General features: G+C 44.7%; 1 protein-coding gene and 1 long non-coding RNA gene across 5 annotated transcripts in view; one reads left to right on the top strand and one right to left on the bottom strand.

The window, feature by feature from the left end:
• Positions 1-3265: 3265 nt before the first annotated feature.
• Positions 3266-10684, bottom strand: LOC113031887 (uncharacterized). The gene is made up of 3 exons (XR_003273818.1): positions 10507-10684; positions 3793-3845; positions 3266-3395 (listed from the first exon to the last, which is right to left on the bottom strand). It is a non-coding gene; the product is annotated as an uncharacterized LOC113031887 (long non-coding RNA).
• tg (thyroglobulin) overlaps positions 8415-21090 on the top strand; it is a 33665-nt gene continuing 20989 nt past the window's right edge. Inside the window, exons 1-3 of one of the 4 annotated variants that reach the window (XM_026184395.1) lie at positions 8415-8603; positions 9280-9482; positions 11734-11828. The gene's annotated coding sequence lies outside the window, so the exon portion shown is untranslated. The other 3 variants (XM_026184394.1, XM_026184396.1, XM_026184397.1) reach the window with 3 other exon arrangements.

The following is a 21090-nucleotide window of genomic DNA, read 5'->3' as shown; positions in this document are numbered from 1 at the left end:
GCTTCATTCAGGCGGATTTACAGCTTGTAATGGATTTCCTTCCATCCATTTTATTTTGCAGGAACTGCTGTATACTGTGTGCAGAAAAACAGTAGACATAAAACTAACTGTACAAATGATATCAGCTTGAAAACGAATAACGCCAACGCAGTGTGGGAAAGCCCCACTCTTAGGGCATACTTCCACACACTGTCTCAATACTTTTAAATCACTACTCAAAACCCATCTGTTTAGAATTGCATACACCTGATCTGTCTTAGGCCGTTTTTACCTGCTCAGTTTTTATATTTACTTTTATGACTGTTTATGTCTAAATTTTATCTACCATGTTTGCTATATATACATTTTTCTTATGTTTTTCATGGTATTGTTTACGTGTTACTGTGAGGTGACCTTGAGGGTCTGAAAGGCGCCTATAAATAAAAAGTATTATTATTATTATTATTATTATCATTATTATTATTATTATTATTATTATCATTATTATTATTATTATTATTATCAATACAAATCAGACAAAAACAGATGCAGCAGGATCACAAACAGACACATGTTGGCTACATGTTGATGCTAAATGACTAAAATCACACGTGCAACACTTTCTACATATTTGACAACAGAAGAAGAACACAAACAAAGTTGGAATGTATTTTTAATTATTTTAAATTTTTATTTTATGCCAAATTAGATATTTTGCATAATCAAGCACCAAATCACAAAGTCTCCTCCCTGTTTGTACTGTAAGGTCAAAACCCTACAGTACTACAGAGAACCCCAACAATCAAACGATCCCCCTCTGAGCAAGCACGAGGCGACTGTGGGGAAGAAAAACTCCCTTTTAACAGGAAGAAACTTCCAACGGAACCGGGCTCAGAAGGGACGGCCATCCGCTGCGACCGGTTGGGGGGGATGGAAATCAAAAAGGAGACGAGATGGCGTGAACTACAGTTGTTAGAATTTGGATTTGGTGCTAAAATTCTGCTTCAAGATGTTAAAAGAAGCAGGGCGGCGGGGAAAAGCCAGGATGGTCATTTCAATCATCTCTGGCTTTAGTGAACCACCTGAAGGGTTTTCGCAGAGTTTTTCCCAACGCTGAAAAAAACCTGGAAATTTTGGACTTTTTGGGAGGACCGGGGATGACTCCGAGGCGCATTTTTAGATGCTTTGTCAGAACCTCATCAAAAGACGCATCCTTTGCCATCGCAGCCTTTAACACAGTGTCTGGGGAGCCAAACTCCTTGATGAGGCATTTGGTCATTTTCTTGATGAACTTTTTCTTGTCCTTCATCAGACTTGTGACGGACTCTGTGCTGCTGAGTTCAGGCTGCATCAGATCTCTCAGACGCTTGAGGATCGCGTCAGGTTCTTTTGTAGTACATGCTGCACTGGCAAAAAAGTGCTGAGTTTCAGGTTTGGATTTTCTGATGACTCTCATCATGAGGAGAACGGCGAGGTCACTGGAAATTTTCTCAGCATCAGAAGATGACGCTGATACAGACCTCATCTCTGACATGTCAGAGGAATCCTTGGGTGAGCCTGAAACACTGGCAGAGCGTTTTTGTGGGGAAATGCTCCCAGACTTTGGTGTCTGATCAGTCACCTGATCAGGTGTCTGATACCTGAGCAAAAGTCAAAAGTGGCCTTGCTCTACAAGCCTTCAGTACATAAAACAATATAATAGGAAAATAAGGATACTAAGGATATTGATTTCATGACACCATCTGTCCTTATGGACTAACGTCTCTGAGGAACGTTTCCAGCATCTTACTGAATCTCAGGACTAAGAGAGCTCTGAATGCAAAAAGGGTCCAAGCCAATACTAGCAGGGCATCGCTAATCAAGGGTCCAGTCAATATATCTGCTCTGTGACAGCAGGTAATAAAGTAATGGAGCAATATTCAGCCTGCAGCTTCCTGTGGTTAGCTGTTTACTGACAAATATGGGTCACCAACAGGAAGCGTCAGCCACACGTAGGTTATAACCTTCTCTCTGAGTGGGCACTTTGCATGTGACGACAGCTGAAACAGTACACAGTGCAGACTTAATCACAACACTGCGACTCAACCACTTTGTTATGGAATCTGATTTAGAGCAGAGATTAGAAGCAGGAAATGCCTGCTGAGGTCGGTGTAAACCAGTGGAGGCAGGTTTACACCGACATTAACAGGTGTTAAGTGTTAAAGTTGACTTTAACATGAGTGCAGAGAGAAAATGTGATGTTCCAGCACTCCTTAGAAAGAGAGCGTGTGTGATTCAGTGAGTGATGGTGTTGAACGGGACTCTCAGTTACAGGTCAGTGGTTGATTTTGTCATCATACCATCAGATCTGCAGTTTCTTGGACACACGGGTGAAGAGAGAGAAGCTCAGCTGATCAGCACTTGGTGGTGACTTGAATCAGGTGCTTGGTACCCGACAGACCTGGCGTTTCTAAACATATATGTCCCGGGAGGGTCTTGCAGAGGCCTCTTCCACATGGTGGAAGCATGAGCTGCAGCCTCAACATGGACCAGTGTGGCCCAGGCAGCGGCTGAGAGGAAAATTCAGTAGGAGTTTGGACAGGACATGAAGCAAGACTTTTAGCTGGCCCTGAAATGATTCTAGCAAACTGTAACTTGATTTGAGAGGAGGTAGTGGCCACTCCCACTGCCACGCCTTCCACAGAGAACATCGAATCGAATCCGGGGAAGAGGAGAAGGACTCACCCATCACTGCAGGTGAGGTCATTGTAGTAGTTGTGACAGTGACGGAGCAAATCTCCACGGGGTGAGATGAAATGAGCTGTGGTTGGAGCGTCGCTGGTCTTTGTCTTAGAGACAGGAGGAGCTCTGTCATTTGTCTCTATCACTGGCATCCTGGTCGCTTAACTGACGTCTTCTAGGGATGTCCTACAGGGAGGAGGCTCCAGGGCAGAGCCAGGACACGCTGGAGAGATCTGGCTCTTTGCTTGGCTGATCACCCTGCTCTCCCTGCTGCTTAGACTGCAGATGGATGGAAAATTTCACTTCTTCATGCGAGTTGGAATATGGCCAGATTTCCTAACGCTTTGCAGCAGGAGCAAAGTCAACTTTTAGTGTTAAAAAGCTACAGTTGGGATTTACTAAAGAGGCACAGTGAGAGTTTTGAATCAGAAAGGAGCAGACAGGGCTCATTTTCACCGGACTTACTGAGGAGTTACAGAACACACAAGGTTGTGGGGAGAACCTTTAAATTAAGTTTTATTATTTTGATGGTGGCAGGAGTGTTCATTTATTTTGAAAGAACAAGGAGAACAGAGCAAATGTGAAGAAAAACAGTTTGTGATGATTACGATAAAAAGAGACAGCAGCAGGTATATTACAGGTGATAGTGGCGTTGGCCTCATTCTTCTTCGTTGGTCCTCAGTGACGTCTGGAGGCTGCAACAGAAGAAGAAGACAGCAGCAGACAGGTCGGTGCTGATAAACAGGCTCAAACTCCAAATCATGACAAGTGATGCAAACAGAGAAAACTTTGTGATGATTCAGATAAAAAGAGACTCGGTGTTCAGAGGAAGCATGACGGTCTGACAGAGAAAGCCATCTGTGACCGTTGCTGAGGCTTTTTCTCATCCTCAGCACCAACAGTGTTTGTGTAATTACTCTCACTGCCAGAAGGGGGAGACACAGCTCCAGCCTGCAGGGAGAAACACTGCAGCTCTGGATTTCCAACAAAGGAGTTTATAAATCAGAGTTTTAGTTAAATAAGTTAGCAAACAAATGTAAAAGAAGAAGCACTGCACTGAGTGTTTTATACCTGCGCAATACTGTGACTCACCTGAGCTGCCAGACATCTTCAGCTCTCTGCTGCTGACCTGCTAACAAGATTTCCTGAGCAGAAACAAGAAGAACAGTTTAATTTTCAATAAAAAATATTGTTGAAATGTTTGAAAGTATATTTTACAAGTGTGTTCGGCCATGATTTATCAGTGAAAAGTCCATTTTATTTTCCACTTTATTTTTATAGCATCAGATCACAGCAACAGTCAGCTCAAGACACTTTGAGGGTTAAAACTCTACAACATTAGGAAGTAGGAATGGGTGCAAGAGAACAACGAAGGAAGTAATAACTGAAGTTTGTTCTGAAAGATTGACCTGAGAGGGAGAGTCAAAACAAACACTGAGCGGTTCTTGTAGAGAACCACTTCTACTGTTCCTTAGATTTGTTAGTCTGCTTGTCCATCTATCACCGGTTAACAGTACGTTTAGTCACTGTGCTATCCTAGCCTGGAGGGTTGCGATCTCAGGGATAATAGTAGATCAGCATGGGGTTTTGAGGTTCGTTTTATTTATTTATTTTTCCCCCTTTTTTTTCCCTCTCCCCCTCTTTCTTTTGGGGGGGGGGGGGGGGGGGGGGGGGGTCCAGAGGTTGGGACATATTTTTTCTGCACCTGCATTTTGGTACCTGAATGGCAAGCTCGCAAAGTCATCTGCTCTTCGTTTTATAAGCTGGAATGTTAAAGGTATAAATAATCCGGTTAAACGCACAAGGGCTTTTACTCATTTAAAATCATTGAGATCCGATGTTGTATATCTGCAGGAAACACACCTCCGATCAAGTGAACAAATTCAACGAATTAAACTGTTTCTCTGCTTGTCTGCATTGCCACAAATTGTTCTATTTGGTGATGTATCATAGAACTGTACTATATAGTGTATGTACGTTTCTGTGTTTGCTAGTAACTACCATCAACCTAAGGTCTCAGCTAATTTATCTTTGCAGAGATGTTCATTTGATTGTAACAGCAGTAGGAAAGAGCAGTAACAAGAGTAGGACAGCTAAGCTAATTATGGCTAAACATTTGGAATTTAATGAAAGCAAAAATTGACCTTGCAAAGATGGATAGGTTTATTTAGAAAGTCAGCTATTTACATTTAGTGTTCGTCCCAAGTAGGAGATTTTGAATTGAGTCTAAATTGACCGCAAATTTACTTAACTTGTTAAAATCAACCAGGCTGTTACTGAAGCAGTCGAGGAATTACCTTTGAGGTCTCAGTCATAGGTAGTAATGCAAAATCTAACATTACACTAACCTTATATTTTTGTAAAAGGCAAAATGGACTTTTTTCCAGGGTGGGGGAGTGTTTCATGTCTGTAAGTTAAAATTGTTATTTTTGTTGTTTCCTGATTTCTAAGAATTGGGAGAACAATTACATGCTAACAAAATGATGCATTTTGGTTGCCCATGTTTGGTGTTGCTTTGGGCTTAGGGTGATCACTGACGATGACTTACACCTAAAAGAGCTCAAAATCAGAAAACGTTGCTCTAAAACATGTTGACATGGTAAATGAAAATGAACAATAATCAAAATTGATCATGCAAACTGAAAGACTACTTACTATGTTTCTCTTGTTACTTCATTAGCCTCAGTGTTCTCAGATCATTCTTTACATAAAAGCACCCAGTTGTCTTGCAAAGAATGTGTAGGATTAGTGCAATCACACACATTCGAAGATACTGGTAGTTATTGTTTCAAATGCCTATTTCATGACAACCAGGCTAAATTCATCTAAGGGAGTATGAAAGAGATTATCTGGATGCTGAAATGATTGTTAAAATACATTAGGCCAATAATAGTAGACCTGTGCTACATTTGTCCAGCTAGGCAACACATATTTCTGCATAAGAGATACATGAGACACCCTTTAAATAAGCAAATTTCATGTTTAAAACATGGAAATGCAGCCAAAATGGACCATACAATGGCCTCAGTGAACACATCAGCACATAAGTAGAGATGAGGAAACTCAATCACATTAGACATTAATATGACTATGAGTAAATTATATATATTATATATTCTGTTACATGGTTTAAAGAATACAATGTGATAATCACACATGAGAACGCTGTTTCCAGTTATACAAATTTATTTTATTTCACTATTAAAGAAACCAATTATGTGAATAAAAGCTCACCACAAGAACATCTCCCAACCCAGTCTTACAAAGTTGCAGTTACAATAAAAAACTGTTGGTGAGCTAAAAAACAATCCTGGTGCTGATGCTTGTCACTGAACGTTTTGGACAGAGCTCTTGATTGAAATGCCTACCGTTGTGTGTAGGCATTTCGGTCCAGATGTTATGGAGTTCAGTTCAGCTAAGATGTATTTCTAAAGCACCGGATCGCAAAAATAGCCGCTTCTCGGCTGTTTATATTGTAAGGTAAAGACCATACAATATAAGAGAGAAAACCCCCCAACAATCAGATGATCCCCTGTGAGCAAACCCTTGATGACAGTGTCTGTGAAGGTTATCAGTCATCAAGGCCATAGTAGTCTAAGGAGCTTGGAAAGAAAAGCGCCTGGACTTCTTTAAGTTAAAGAAGTCCAGGCGCTTTTCTCCAAGCTCCTTAGACTTGGTGACGGTGGGAAAGAAAAACTCCCTTTTAACAGGAAGAAACTTTCGGCAGAACCAGGCTCAGTGAGGGGCGGCCATCTGCCTCGACCGGTTGGGGGGGGGGGCACAGCTGTTATAACCCCTGACGCAGCATAGCTTCTAATTCTGAAAGATACGTAGATACCTTAAACCTGCACTCTATGCAGGACACCAAGCGATGACACGACTTGCAGTACTATAGGAGTCTATGCAGAAACAGTTTTCTCTCTTGAATCTCTGTAATTTTTTTGCTACTGAGTGTCTGGGTGCAGTCACTCATTTTGGGCCAATTAAATCAAATGAACTTCCATTGTCTAAGTTATAGCCCTATTGAACCTGCGTTAACCAGCTTTAATAGGGAGGGCCAAAGTCGTAGTTGTGCTAAATTTCCTCGAATTCTCCTCGGAGATTTTCGAGTAGCTTCCTTTGTTCTTGAAAGTTCTTTTCCATTTGTCTCATCGCTTCCCGTCCATTCCACATCTTTTTGGTAAGGTCACTAACCGTATTTTCTAAGGCCTTATTTTGTTGTTTGAGTATGTCAACTTGGACATCGTAGTTGTTTATCAGATTGTTATGTTCTTCCTGTGAATCATACAGATTTTTCTTGACCTCTTCAAGCTCTCTTTTCATTTCCTCAAATTCATGGCACAACAACTCCTTTTCTCTGTTGGTCACGTTAACATCATGTTGGGAGTCTTTCTCAGTGGCTTTGGAGATCCGTGATTCTCCTTTCGCACCCTCATCGTGTGGTTTCAGTTCTTTTTGAGAATCACCACTCCTTTTGGAAAGCTCCTGGAGGTCCTGTTCAAGAAGTTCGTTATGCCGCCTCAATATGTCAATTTCATGTGCAAAGCATTGGAGTTCCAGGGTCTGTCTGAGCTGTTCACTGTCCGTTGTTTTGTTTTCCTCATTCATGATCCTTTTTCTTTCTTCCCTCTCTTGTAACTCTTTAAAGGCTGTGTTTGCCTGATGGAGCTCAGTTTTAACAGCCTGTATTTCCTGTTGCATGTCATCTTTTTCCTTTTCAAAGTCCCTTTTCAGCTCACACATGCGTTTTATCATCACATCATTTTCCTCTCTTAAAGACTGGTTGTCCTTTTCCATGCCTTTCACTTTTATAACATAGCCTGCCTTTTTGCTTTGCAGCTCTCTGATTTCATCCTGCATTTCCTGCATCACCTCTTTGTGTTGCTGAATTTCTTTGCTATTGGAGCTCTGTGAATCCTGTAGAACTGTATTCAAATATTCCAGCTCTTGAATTCTGATGTGAATTGTTTCATTCTCTAGTTGCAGGTCTCTTTTCCTCTTGTTTTTAGAGAACCCACTTCGTTTGAAGAGAACTTCAATGTTTTTTTGGAGAATCTTGTTCTCATTTATGAGCTCTCTTTTTTGCTCCTTAAGGTCGGCGTTCTCGACTTTAAGGTCACGTATGGTAGAGTTTTGTTGTTTGAGAGTTTTATTCTCATTTTTCAGCTCTTTGATTTGCTGTTTAAGTTTTTCGTTCTCGGCTCTCATGTTGCATGCAACAGGATTTGACAGACTCATATTTCAAATTGAAGTTGATGCTAAATCTCTGTACCAACTAAAAGATTTTTTAAAAATACCGTCAACTGTGTCAGAAACGCAAGTTTCCAGTAGTTTCCTGCCTAGTGAATTCTTCCACTCTCTTTGAAAGACTGCCAAGAGTGAGAACCTCTCCCCTATTTATAGGTTTTCGTGTGCTGATGTCATAAAGAAGACCAGAGATCAAAGGGATTCTGGTGAAACGTCACTGTGTCTCGTCTGGGCAGTTCTGAATTGAATAATAACAAAATGACGGGGGGCGTGTCTGGTAGCCATGTGAAGACGTGTTGTACAGGGCTCCTCAATGCAGGGCCGGCCCGTGGCATAGGCCGTATAGGCAAATGCTAAGGGCGCCGTCCATCAGGGGGCGCCACGCCAGTGCCATAAATGTTGAAAAAAAAAAAGTTGGTACTATTATTTCTAAATACAAAAAATAATCCCACGTTAATTAAAATGCAAAGTAAAGCTTAGTTAATAGAAACATTATTTGTTACAACATTACGCCCCCCCTCCCCGTACAATGCGCCCCCTCCCTTCCCGTATCATGGTTCCTTTTGGACACAAGATGTCAAAACGGCCAAAACTGTCAGGTGGCCAGGGAAGAAAAAAGAGAGAAGAAGAGGAGGAGAAACGAGAAAAAGACAGAGGTAGGTAACGTTAGCCTACATGAAATTATTTGAATGTGATAGTAACCTAAATTTTTAGCATTAAGCTAATGTTACATGATTCGCTAATTGCTAATCAATAAATAGCTAGTTAACTGTTTTAACGTCAGTTAATATTGTGGAGGGGGCTAAATTGTTATGGAAAATAATAATGTAACGTTAGGTAATTACAGTACTCCCACCTTTCCCACCATTCCTCATTTGTATTCATCTTTTAAGCAGGTGTTTTTTGTTTACATTGTTATTGCCTTCTGGTTAGCTAACGTTTACCCTGCAGGTAATAGTCACTTTTCCACCCCTGTATATATTATAGTTGTAAGCCTAGTTGTTAAAGCGCACATCATTAATGTTAATTAAGCAATATCACATGAGAGGGAATGCTGTTTTTTAATATGAGCACTGCTGTGATTCGGTCAAAGATAATCATAACATAACATTCTCATATGATATTATACTGTTACTTTGCATTCTGCTATTCAGCATTTCACTGTAATGATGACAATAAATTGAATCTAATCTAATTTGCATAAGAGTTAACATCATACATATATCTCTTTGGTTTTTCATTTATATTATATCATTTCATTTTATTCCTGGAATCATATGTTTTTATTATTAGACTTTAATACTCAGTGGTGTCACATACTCCTCTCTTCAGATGCACTGTTGAAGTTTCTAAATCCCACCCCTGGGCCATCTACCACATCTACCGCTGCTGCCTCCACTTCAGCAGCACAACCCACCAGTGATGCAGCATCAGCAGCACCAGCAGCACAACCCAGCCATGATGCAGCAGCATCAAGCGGTCTTCCTGCTGCACCAATAGACCCTGCTGACTGGCCTTCTGCTTTAACTGAAAAGGTACGAACAGAGTTAGTTCACAGAGGTCCATTTGTAATTGATAGTGACTTCACATTCCCGAAACAGAAAGACGGGCGAAGGTGTCGGCATGATTATTTTAACAGACTCTTAATCAATGGGGAAAAGGTGAGAAGAACCTGGCTTATGTATTCGAAAAAAGAGGATAGCTTGCACTGCTTCTGCTGCAAAATGTTTTCCAAGAGAGATTACAAACTGAGTAGGGAAGGTCTGAAGGACTGGAAAAATGCAAGCCACTTGCTCAAGGTCCATGAGGATAGCCAGGAGCATAATGCTCACATGGCAACATGGAAGGACTTGGAGGTCCGTTTTGCGAAAGGACTCACAATAGATAAACAAGAGATGGCACTTGCTGAGGCTGAGAGAAAAAGGTGGCGTGAAGTTCTACATCGTTTGGTGGCAATAATTCAGTCCTTAGCTGAAAGAAACATGGCTTTCAGGGGGTCCACAGACACATTAAATAAACCAGACAATGGCAATTTTCTGAAAGAAGTGGAGCTTATGGCCAAATTTGATCCAGTGATGAAGCAGCATGTCAGTAGAGTAGAAAGTGGAGCTGGCAGTCACATACGTTATCTGGGAAAAACAATCCAAAATGAACTGATTGACACCATCAGTTCAAGAATAATAAAATGCATTGTGGAAGATATCAAAGTATTTCTCCATCATTTTAGATTGCACACCTGATCTGAGTCATAAGGAACAGCTCTCTGTCATTGTTGCAGAGGAATCAACTCTCATCCTAAAACGGATAGAGGAGCTTAACATTCCTTTTGAAGACTGCAGAGGACAGTCCTATGACAATGGGGCCAACATGAAGGGAAAAAATAAAGGTGTTCAGGCAAGGTTGCTTCAGCTAAACTCAAGAGCTTTTTTGGTCCCATGTGGTGCCCACACTTTAAATCTGGTAGTAGCTGATGCTGCAAAAAGCTCACCAGATGCCCTTGGCTACTTTGGGCATTTAGCAAAATTATGTTGTGTGTTGTTTTTTGAATCACTGTCGTACCCAAATGGTTTGGTGAGCTGACAGAGTTGATACCACCGGCTCTGATACCAGCGGACTCTGATGGCCTCTCGTGAAACTTCACTCTCATTGAAAGTCAGTGTGAAGGTGCAGGGGAGCGTGGCAGTGGATCCTCTGACAGCACAAGTAGACCAGAGAGGATAGATCACAGTTTGACCCACAGCACCTAAAGACGAGCAAACAGCGATTAGAACGCAGTGACTCAGTTTAGTGATGGACGGTAAAGGGACTGACTCTTCTATAGCGCTTTATACAACATGCCACATTCACCCATTCACACAAACACTGCTTTCTATGCTTGTCAGTGCTTTCATACACCGATGGCTGCATCAGAGGCAACTTAGGGTTAGTATCTTGCCGAAGGATATTTGCCATGCAGACTGGGGCAGCCAGGGATCGTCAGTAAATACAGACTGCGGTGTGAAGCACTAAAACAAAGTTTCAGTTCAAACAACAAGATCTTTGAAAAGTTCTGACTTTTTGATGCAGAATGCAAAGGTAATGTCATCAGATCAACATCAGACACAACCATTCAAACTTCTTTACTGTTCAGATTTTCTTGAGAGAGAATTTTTGATCCATCTGAAACATTCAAGAGATTAAAAAACTCATTTAACTCAATCAAATCTGTTCATTAATAACAGTTTGATGGGAAAACAGAAGCTTTTTGGCCAAAATTATTCCAAACCAAAGTTTGAGAAGCAAATCAAATGATCATCATCATCACAGTCAGTCTTACCTGCCAGCAGGAACAGGAGCCCTCACAGACTGTTTTTGTCCCAAACTGCCATCCTTACGTTTTAATGAGCCGACTGAATGACTTCTTTAAACGTGTGGTCAGCAGTGCTGATGAAGACACTGGCTGACACACTGAGGTGGTGGGTTTAATGTCTCTGTGGTCAGTGTTTCACTTCCTTTGATTTTTCAATAAGTTCATTGTAACTGAAACATGTCGTGCAGCCTGGGTGAGGAGGAACTCACAGGTTTGAGTTTCACTGTTAGCTCCTCTGAAATGCACCACAGAGACGTCGTGTTGACGCAGAGACGACCAAATCCAAAAACATAAGGAGAGAAAAAATGATGTGCTGAAACATCGATTTACTGGAGTTAAAACTTTTAACTGTCCTGTTTTTGTTGTTTCTAAATAATAATTTAACTAAATAATTTCTGCTTGTTTTAGTGTTGATAAGTCTCGTGCTTCTTACTCAGGGTTACCGTCATTCTCGCTCTCAGGCTGACCAAGAACCTCCATCTGAATAAGGGGAAGCTTCATCAGTGTATCTCATCAAAGAAAAGCCTTTCAGGTGATGTCAAAGAAACAACAAACACAATAAACCTCAAAAAATGTGGTTCTCATGTTTGCTGTGTTCAGACCTGTCTGTAAGGCGAATGAAGACACTCGACAATGAACGTAACCTGATTCTGATTTGATTAAATGTTAAGAGCATGAAGTTCATAATATTCTGTCCTTAAACTCACAATAATACAAAGAAATTTAAATGTTATTAAAAATATTTTATGAAACAGCCAAGAAATGTAGAAAAAACGACTGAAATCAAACAGTACAGCATATGTGTAATGTGTGTGAGGCCAGACTCCATGTTTTTCTAGCTGTACGGTTTCATCAGACACAATGTTAGAAATCTCAAACTGAAGTAAAAAAGTCACGTGTCAAAAAGAGAAGCAGTGAGCTCGACCATACCAGCTGCAGACACACAGAAAGCTCTGATGATTAACAGCACGCGTTTCATCATGAACCTTTGAGTGCATGATGTTGGACTCAGCTGAAGGCTTCTTGATGATATTCTGTATAAAAGGCTCTGGGATTTTATGTCTATGTTCTGCAATATTGTGTGGGGTGGAGTCGTAGGAAATGACGTAGGCAGAAGTTGGGGGTATCGCGATGCTACTCGAGAAGGGGAGATTTTTTCAGTGTTAGTTCTGTTACCTCGTAAGCTGTGTTCCTGGTTGCCATCCTTCACGTGATGCTCCGAGTGTTAAGTTCATGACTGGAAACTGCTGGCAACACTGAGCATCTAGGTGGCAATAAAACAGCTGGCGGTGACAATCCAGCAAAGTGGAAGCCTGTTGTCCTCCTTCCTGTATCCTGACCGATACACCATCTTGTTAGCTGCTGAACCTAAAAGAACTAGCCCTCACCACAAGTACTCCTCAACATTGGTCCTTCGAGCCGGAGAGCAGCTATCAAAATGGAGCCAGATGGAGCGACATGTCCTGATGCAAGGCCTAAACGCCATACACGTCGACCAAGCCGGTTTGAGGACTTTGATGTTAACTATACAGGCCACCTCTTTAGGGAAATGCTGCAGTGGGATACCCCACAGCCTCACACAAGAAGCGACAGAGTTCAGCCTCAGTATAGTCATACGCCACCCCTCTACAGCGACAGGGATGGGGCCTATTACAATACACCCCCTCCACTGGGAAGAAGTGAACAAGATGTGGACCTTAATAGGAGCCTCTCACCTGAATTTGCAACTTCTAATTTGCTAGGGTCTTCAATACACACATTTCATACAGAATTCAGAGCCTTGCAGGCCGAAAGAGAACAGCTACTCCAATCACAGCAAGTTTTACAGGAGGGCCTCAGAGAACTGAAGGAAGAAAAGAGTGACCTCAGAGAGCTGATTGAAGTGGCTCACCTGCTGAGGAAGGATATGGCTCAGCTGACTGCCTCACAGCATAGCACCAATCATCCCCCCAAGCGCGGTTCAGGAGAGGTATACACCACCCCTGAGACAATGCCACAGGAGGAGGATGAGGAGGTGTGGCCTGACCCACCGCCATGGCCTGAACCGATGGAAGAGTTGCACACGGGATTCTCCCAAATGAAGGTTGACGAACAATACTCCGATGATGGTGTACAGTACCACCCTCTACCCCGCACACCATATTTCGCTGGTGAGCCTTCGCTGCCTAGTCATCGCTGCACCCTATATCAGGACCCTGTGGTTAAGGATGGAAACACGTTTCATGCCCCTCCACAACACTCTGTGCCACCCCCCTGCTGGGCACCAAGTAAGACAGGTTTGCTCCCAACCAAGCCTGTTCCAGCCAGTTCCCCCTCTCTTGTCACTGGAGTAACCAGTGGGCACGGCAGCAACCCATCTGCTCCTCTTTCGGCTGAGCTAGTGTACAGGGGGCCCAAACCAACCATTCCAAGGTTCATTCATTCTGATCCCTCTGAGTTTGCTAGGCTCCGCATGGCTTTAGAGAACCTACTCCCTCCTAATGCTACGGAGCTCTTCAAGTATCAGATACTTGTGGACCACCTCAAACTAGATGAAGCTCGACTTATTGCCGATGCTTACCTGAACTCACCCAAGCCTTATACTGACACCATGGCAGCCCTCCACGACAAATTTGGACAACCTCATCAGCTCGCCTTGAGAAAGATAGCAAGTGTCCTGGATGGTCCTGAAATAAGGCGAGGTGACACAGTAGCCTTCCAAAGGTTCTCCCTTCAGGTGCAGTCACTAGTTGGGCTGTTACAAACATTAGGACTGGAAGGAGAAGCGGAGTTGAACTGTGGGTCCCACGTTGCCCGACTAATAAGTAAGCTTCCTGCCGAACAGAGAGCTGATTTTCGTCGACACCAGTTTAAACAGCCCGGGAGCACCTACACTCTGTACGACCTATCTGCATGGCTTCGTCAGGAGTCCTGGTGTCAAGGATTTGACGGCCAAGCAGGTGTAAGAAGCAGTAGAGAAAGGACCAGTGTAAAGGCTGAGGCCCGTCCAGGCCGACAAACCGTGACAGTCCTACATAACCTAAAGGGGCCATCAGAACACACTTTTTCACCAGTGAAGGAGAGTCGAGCTAGAGGGAAGGTTAAGAACAAAGCCTACTGTGCCTACTGTGAGAGCACAGAACACTATTTCAGCCAATGTGATGATGTAGCCAAGCTCTCCAAAGAGGAAATAAAGGACTGGATACAGGTCAACAAACGATGCTGGCGCTGTGCCCGAACTCATTTAGCTGCTCAGTGCACACTAAAGAAACCCTGCAGCCGCTGCCAGGGTAAACATCTGCTGGCTCTTCACGAGGTAAATGCCAGGACAGAAGGAAACAACGCTGGCATGGCTGCAAAGGAGGAAAGCTGCCTAACCAGTTCGGCTTCGGGCTCACTCTACCTTGATCGCCATGGGGCTGGCAATCGTGTCATGCTGAAGATTGTACCTGTGCTTTTGAGCCATGGAGAGCGGACTCTAGACACCTATGCTATACTTGATGATGGTTCAGAGAGGACCATGCTGCTCCCTGCTGCTGCAAAGACTCTTGGTCTGGCAGGCACCCCAGAGGACCTGCCATTACGAACCGTCCGCCAAGATATTCAGATGCTTCATGGACATACCGTATCCTTCAGCGTCTCTGCTGCTACCAACCCTGGATCCTACTACAAGATTGATGGAGCGTTTACAGCTGATCATCTCAACTTAGCTCACCATACTTATCCTATCGACCAGCTGAGAAGGAAGTACAAATACCTGCATGGGATCCCGGTCCCTGCCCTGAAGGAAGCCAAGCCTCTGCTTCTCATTGGTTCAGACCAGCCACACCTGATCACCCCCATAGAACCAGTCCGCCTCGGCCCTGGAGGCCCAGCAGCAGTCCACACCCGGCTTGGCTGGACCCTTCAAGGGCCAAGTCTTTTCATGGGGCGGCAGACCCAGCCTGTCCTATCCCTGTATACATCCGCCCAATCAGACGAGTTGCTCAAACATGTGGAGCGGCTCTGGCAGGTGGACGTGGTGCCTTACCGATCCGAGAAAGAGGTCACTCGGTCGAAACAGGATCAGCAGGCTGTGGCCCTGCTCGAGGCAAGAACAACTCGCAGGATGGTCGATGGAGTCTTCAGGTATGCTACACCTCTACTCCGTCACCCACAGATGCCGCCACTGAATGCACCAAAGGAATCAGTCATGCCCATGCTTCGAAGCACAGAAAGGCGCCTGTTAAAGGATCCCAGTCGGGCTGATGCCTACAGGGCAGAAATGCAGAAGCTGATCCAATCAGGAGCCGTGAAGGAAGTTACGCATGAGACTTCGCCCAAGGAGAACTGGTACATACCGCATCATCTTGTCAGTCATAACGGGAAGAATCGCCTGGTGTTTAACTGTTCCCATAAATACCTTGGACAGTCCCTGAACCAGTTCCTGTTGCCTGGCCCTACTCTTGGAGCTTCCCTGCTGGGGGTGCTGGTCAGGTTTCGTGAACACCCCATAGCTGTGAGTGGAGACATCAAGGGGATGTTCCATCAGGTACTGCTCCTCCCTGAAGACCGGCCCCTGTTGAAGTTCCTTTGGCGGGACTTAAAGGTGGATGAACCCCCTAAAATCTTCGAGTGGCAGGTCCTGCCATTTGGGACAACTTCAAGCCCCTGCTGCGCCACCTTCGCCCTGCAGCATCACGTGATGGAGCACACACAGCCTGACGACAGCCTGAGATTCTCCATCGAGAGGTGTTTCTACGTAGACAACTGCCTACAGAGTGTTGGCTCACCGGAAGAAGCGAGAGATCTGGTGGATCGGCTAAGAGAGTTGCTGAAATCAGCTGGCTTCGAGCTACGTCAGTGGGCTTGTAATGATCCAAGTGTCCTGAGCCATTTGCCTCCAGAAGCTAGATCACAGAGTCTGGATCTGTGGCTAGCCGAGGACAAATCCAACCCGCTAGAGACCACGCTCGGGCTCAGCTGGGACTGGAATACCGACTCCTTGGGTTATAAGCACAGGCCCGTGTCCTATGAGGTGCCAACCCTCAGAAACATCTATAGAGTCCTAGCCTCACAGTACGACCCTTTGGGCTATCTGTTACCCTTCACCACTCGGGCCAAGCTCCTTCTCAGGCAGTTATGGGATAAGAAGCATGGTTGGGACGACTCGAATCTTCCCTCCACCCTCCTGCAAGCTTGGTCTGACTGGGAGGTGGAGCTTCAGTTTTTACCTCACCTTACCTTCCCACGCGCCTATGTTCCTGCCAGTGCTAACTTAAAGGGGGCCATTCGTGAGGTGCACATTTTTGGGGATGCTTCTGAGAAAGCTTATGGAGCGGTGTCCTATATGAGGACTGTAGAACAGGATGGGCAAGTTCACCTCACCTTCATCCTAGCTCGCTCCCGGGTAGCCCCCAAACGAGCTCTCTCTATTCCCCGCCTCGAGCTCTGCGGAGCTTTGCTGGCAGCGCAGCTGGCCAGTACCCTGAATAAGGAACTCACCTCAGCGATTGAAAGAACAGTCCTGTGGTCTGATTCGACCACTGTTCTTAGCTGGTTGAGCTCACAGTCCTGCCGCTACAAGGTTTTTGTAGGAGCCAGGGTAGCTGAGATACAGGAGTTGACGGAACACTGTACCTGGCGCTACATAGACTCAGAGAGTAACCCAGCGGATGACCTGACGAGAGGGAAGGCTCTGGCCGAGCTCAAAGTGCCTAATCGGTGGTCGAATGGACCCCCCTTTCTGCTCAACAGTCCTGACACATGGCCAGAGAATCCGAGCTCCGAGCCCAGTAATGACGAACTTGAGCTCCGGAAAACAGTCTTCTGTGGAACCTCTATCACCTCCACACCTACCTGTCAGGATGGAATGGCGTGCAAGACTTGGCAGGAGCTCTTGGATGTTACTGTTAAAGAGCTTTGTGGTCAGGCACTCTTGACTGCGCCATCCAGTGCCGAGGACTATCAGAATGCTGAACAGGCCATCCTCCGGCAGGCTCAACAAGAGTCATTTCCCGAGGAGTGCAGATTGCTTTCAGAAAGAAAACCTGTCTCATCCAGAAGCCGCTTGCTTACCCTGGCACCTGAACTGGATACCTCAGCCGGCCTCATCAGAGTAGGGGGTCGGTTGCGACGCCTAGAAGGTCTGGACGGACCTATATTGCATCCGATTGTCTTGGATCCTTCACACCCTTTCACACGCCTGCTCATCCAGAAATATGATGTTGATCTGCATCATCCAGGCCCCGAACGGGTCTTCGTGGAGCTGCGGAGGTCTTACTGGATACTGCGTGGAAGAGAGGCAATTCGCAAGCATCAGCGAACCTGTCCTGAGTGTCAGCGTTGGAGGGCACAACCCTCTGTTCCCAAGATGGCTGACCTTCCAGCTGCTCGGCTTAGACTGTACAAACCAGCCTTTTACTCAACCGGTGTTGACTGTTTCGGGCCTATGTTTGTGAAGGTAGGAAGACGTCATGAGAAACGCTGGGGAATCATTTTCAAGTGTATGACGACGAGGGCGGTACATCTTGATCTCCTAAGTAGCTTAGACGCGGATGCGTTCCTCATGGCCCTGAGGCGATTCATAGCCAGAAGAGGGACACCGGCAGAGTTATGGTCTGACTGTGGGACCAATTTCAAAGGGGGAGAACGAGAACTCAGAGAAGCCTTTGCCAACATGTCAGAGACATTGCAAGGGAGGCTCGCCCGTCAGAAGATCAGATTCCAGTTCAACCCCCCGGCAGCCCCACATTTCGGAGGTGTATGGGAGAGGGAAATCCGTTCAGTGAAGACAGCTCTGCGCACCTGTGTGGGTTCCCAACCTCTTCACGAGGAGGTACTCCGTACAGTTCTGCTTGAGGTTGAATTGATCCTTAACGCAAAGCCCTTAGGCTACGTTTCCACCGACGTAGCCGATGTGGACCCTGTGACACCCAATAGTCTCCTCATGGGGCGGCCTGATGGATCACTACCCCAGGTGGTCTACTCTGAGACAGAGAACCTCAGTCGGCGACGTTGGAGGCACTCACAGATTCTTGCTGATCAGTTCTGGGCAAGATTCATCAGGGAATACTTGCCTGGCTTACAGGCAAGGCAGAAGTGGCAGTCAACTCCTCCTGAACTTCTGGAAAAGGCAGTTATTATGGTTGTAGATCCACAGCTGCCTCGAGCCTTGTGGCCAATAGGCCATGTGATTAAGGTTCATCGTAGTGATGATGGACTTGTCCGATCTGCTGATGTGAACGTTAATGGACGTGTTTACACCAGACCAGTTGCTCGGTTGGTAGTTTTACCTGCCGTGCCATCGGAAGACAGCGATACTAAGCAGAATAGCAAGTCGCCTCCCTCAACTGATTAGGGAGCCTTTTTTCGGGGAGCAAATGTGTAACCACATTTGGGGGCGGCTGTATAAAAGGCTCTGGGATTTTATGTCTATGTTCTGCAATATTGTGTGGGGTGGAGTCGTAGGAAATGACGTAGGCAGAAGTTGGGGGTATCGCGATGCTACTCGAGAAGGGGAGATTTTTTCAGTGTTAGTTCTGTTACCTCGTAAGCTGTGTTCCTGGTTGCCATCCTTCACGTGATGCTCCGAGTGTTAAGTTCATGACTGGAAACTGCTGGCAACACTGAGCATCTAGGTGGCAATAAAACAGCTGGCGGTGACAATCCAGCAAAGTGGAAGCCTGTTGTCCTCCTTCCTGTATCCTGACCGATACACCATCTTGTTAGCTGCTGAACCTAAAAGAACTAGCCCTCACCACAAGTACTCCTCAACATATTCTGATTATGAACAGGTTGCACTGCTTTTTGAATTTATTTTAAAGCAGTGAGCAGATCACAGTCTGTCTGTGGAGCCTCGCAGTGATAGAGTGCTTTAACTGTTGCTGGTTCGCAGCTCCTCAGTGAAGTCTTCTTTTTTTTTGTAAAAAGATAACAATGTTAGCCTTTTCTGCAGCTATGGGGCATATATGGTATCACTCTTGGCTGGAAGCTTAATCAATGGAAAAAACACAAACTTTGTCCTAAACCTCTCATGTTTAACTGTTTTCCACTTTTTCTTTGGTCATTTTAGCCTTTTTGTCCAGGGTGAAGGGAGTATCTGCCATCAAACAAGAAGACAGCTGCATGTAGCTATGATGATGTTTGCTAGTTCACCTTACATGCATTAATGTAATAACGTGGTTAGCCTACTCAACGTAAATTACACACGAACAACATTAAGCTACTCACGCAGAGAAGAACGGCTGCTGCTGCATCATCATCCTCATCATTTCTGCTACACTGGCAGGGCTAGGGGCCAGGACTCTCCTCTTCGGGTTTTTGGGGGATGTTGCTAACTCCGGGTCAGATAACAGGCACCACACCCGCAGTAGATGTGCTCGGTGTGAGGTCTCGCAGCAAGCTATCAAATACGGCGCATTTCTCGGCTTTTTAAAAAAACGCTATGCGTCGCCAGGTGTTTCATCAGATTCTTGGTGTTACCTCCTTTGACAGTATCACAGTATCAGCTTAAAGCACTTGTTGCTGCTGAGTTTACATCTTTTGCTGTGAAGTACAGCCAGACTTTTGACCGCTTCGCCTTGGACATTTTTAATCTGTAGCTCTGCTCTAAAAGAACGTACGTACCTGGACCTGCCTACTATCCTCAGAAACGTAAAATGATTGGCTAGAAGTGTATCACAGCTCAGGAAAAAAAAGCACCAAAATGTGCGCTGCTTTTCGGTCTGGTTATGATACCGCTACCCATCTCTAGTCATGTTCCTGAAATTCAGATAAATGATCTCCAAATACTTGACACTTGCCCATTTTTGCTCATCCTCACAGACACAAAGCTCCATACTTGACTCATTTTTGGTCACTGAAACTGAAAATGATGTTTTAAATTTTTGCTTCATTCAAACCTGAAACGATTCAAACACATTTTCACTCCTGAATTTTAGGCCAAAAAAGCGTTTTTGCTCATTTTTAGATGTCAAATTAAAAATCTTATGGTATTATTGACCTTTTGATCTTTTGGTAGGAACCACGATGAAAGAGATGGATAAAGGTTTTCATTATGTATTTCAAGTTTTCTTCTAACACCCGCGAGTCACTTCCTGTATCTGTACTGTGAGATCTGTTTGACCAACGCTCGGGGCCACACACGCTCACTGTTCTCAGTAACCCCACACACACAGGCACACACACACACGCACGCACACGCACACACGCACACGCACACACACACGCACACACATGCACACACACACGCACACACACACACGCACACACATGCACACATGCACCGATGTCTCTTCTGCAGATTTGAAATATGACTTTGAGCCAAACTCTTTATTTTTTGTTTAAAATTCAAAGATCATACCTGCAGATCTGCACGAGGTGAAGCAGTTAGACCAAAGTGAACCAAAGAAAAGTGAAAACGTTTTCACAGACAGACACGTCTCTGTGTTTTTGTTAGTTTCATGAGTTGACTGGATTATTTTTACTCAAACTGTGGTGATGGACAGACTGGCACACTTTAATGCGTTTGTAGTCAAAAGAGCCGCGCAGTGAGGGACGAGCAGCAGACAAACATGGCTGTGTGCATGAGAGACACTCACACATGATGCTGTTGCTTTTTTATTGGAAACATTTATCTGCTTTTGATGATCAGAAGCTTCTGCTTGAAATGAACCTGCAGCATCTGCAGCACACTCTGATGCAGGGAGAGTGTGGGCTCGGTGTCTTTGCCAACAAACTCCCACTTCCTCCTTAAATAAGAAACACTGGGTAAGCCAGAATAGTGTTTTTCATGATGGCTTGTCTTTCCTACTAAAATTAGCTCAGTGGTGTGA

This window comes from Astatotilapia calliptera, chromosome 11 (genome assembly GCF_900246225.1).
Source record: "Astatotilapia calliptera chromosome 11, fAstCal1.2, whole genome shotgun sequence".
Lineage (NCBI taxonomy): Eukaryota > Metazoa > Chordata > Actinopteri > Cichliformes > Cichlidae > Astatotilapia > Astatotilapia calliptera.
This window is presented reverse-complemented; position numbering and strand designations above follow the sequence as displayed.